The sequence below is a fragment of the Palaemon carinicauda genome, chromosome 3 (assembly GCF_036898095.1).
Source record: "Palaemon carinicauda isolate YSFRI2023 chromosome 3, ASM3689809v2, whole genome shotgun sequence".
NCBI lineage: Eukaryota > Metazoa > Arthropoda > Malacostraca > Decapoda > Palaemonidae > Palaemon > Palaemon carinicauda.
The window spans coordinates 134,765,992-134,768,120 of NC_090727.1; positions in this window are offsets into that span (position 1 = coordinate 134,765,992).

The following is a 2,129-nucleotide window of genomic DNA, read 5'->3' on the forward strand; positions in this document are numbered from 1 at the left end:
TAGAATAGTGTGTTTGAGTGTATCCTCAAGCAAGAGAACTCTAACCATAAATAGTTGAAGACCATAGCAGAGAGGCTATTATATAACCAAAGATTAGAGCACTATAGTTTAATTTTGGAGTTTCCTTCTCCTAGAAGAGCTGATTGCTGGAATATCATAAAAATAATAAAATACAAACTTATACTATATATATATATATATATATACATACATATATATATATACATACATATATATTATATATATATATAATACCAAGGTACTTCCCCCAATTTTTGTGGGTAGCCGACATTAAACAAATGAACAAGGGGGATCTTTCCTCTCTCCGCTCCTCCCAGCCTGACAAGGGATTCAGCCAAATTTGGGTGGTACTGCTAGGGTGCTACAGCCCACGCTCCCCCGTTATATATATATATATATATATATACGTATATATATATATATATATATATAGCCTATATATATATATATATATATATTAACCCATTGGACTAATTACCCTTGCAGTAGAGAAAAATAAAAAAACAAAAACTAAACAAAAAAATACTGAAACAGTAATCGTTTTCAACAATGTAAGCATTTTCCAACCTGTTGCTCGTTCAACTGACATTTGCAGAAAGAGACTCATCAGGGAGAGTCAATACAGAGGCCAAACTGCATTGCATTTTTATTTCGGCAAATGGACCAACATCTCATGATAAGGTATCCAAACACGGCCAACGGGAAAGGCAAATATGAAGCCAGGTGATTTATTTTGCCTTGAACAAGCTCATTCGAAATTGGGAAAAAAATAAAGAATATTTCAAACCAGCTGATTTATCTTGGCCTGAGTAAGCTCATTCCAAATTAGAAAAAAAAAAAGTATTCTAAACGTACCAGAATCTAGGTTACGGTATTCAAATTGTTTTTATAAATCTTGGAGTTTCGGAAAAAAAAAAAAAAAAAAAAAAAAAAAAGTATTTTAAACGTTTCAGAATCTAGGTTACGGTATTCCAATTGTTTTTCTAAATATTGGAAATGACTGCAGAACCCACCTATTTGAGAATGGATGAAAACTGTCGGTTTTATTGCAAGTGATTAAACAAAACCTCGGGATGATATGAAACTATTTCATGATTATTTAACATATTCAAAAGCTGATGTAAATATCTAGTTTTTTTAGGGTAAATTACTCACAAAATTCATTAATTTCATGAAAAACCAGTCCCATTAAAGTACGAACAAAGAAAGAATTCTTCAAACAATAATCCATATTGCTCTTATGCCATATTCTAAATGGCGCAGACTACGAGACAGTTATCAGGGAGAAGGGTTATCTTGTAAGGAATACACAGAATTCTGAATGATACAAAGTAAGGGGTACGTATAACTGATAAACACTGCATATTATTTTGAATGATACAGTGTCAAGAGTACGTATCAGGATGAATAAACTGCGTCTGATAAACATTACCTCTTATCCTGAATGATACAAAGTCAAGAGTACCTATCAGGATGAATAAACTGCATCTGATAGACATCACACCGTATTCAGAACGATACAAAATAAGGATAGCTGATAAACATGGCACCGTATTCTAAATGATAAAAAGTCAGGAGTACATATTAGGACGAACAAACTGCACCTAATAAGCATCACTCCGTATTCTGAATGATACAAAGTAAGGATAACTGATAAACATCACACCGTATTCTAAATGATAAAAAGTCAGGAGTACGTATCAGGATGATCGAACTGCATCTGATAATCATTACACCATATTCTGAATGACACAAAATAAGAATAGCTGATAAATATTGCACCATATTCTGCATGACAAAAAGTCAGGAATGCGTATCAGGAGGAACGAACTGCATCATATAAACATCACATCGTATTCTGAGTGATATGAAATAAGGGTACCTGATAAACATGGCACCGTATTCTAATGATAAAAAGTCAGGAGTACGTATCAGGAGGAACGAAATGCAGCTGATAAGCATCACACCGTATTCTGAACGATACAAAATAAGGATAGCTGATAAACATGGCACCGTATTCTAATGATAAAAAGTTAGAAATACGTTAAGTATCAGGATGATCGAACTGCACCTGAATTGCATCACACTGTATTCTGAATGATACAAAA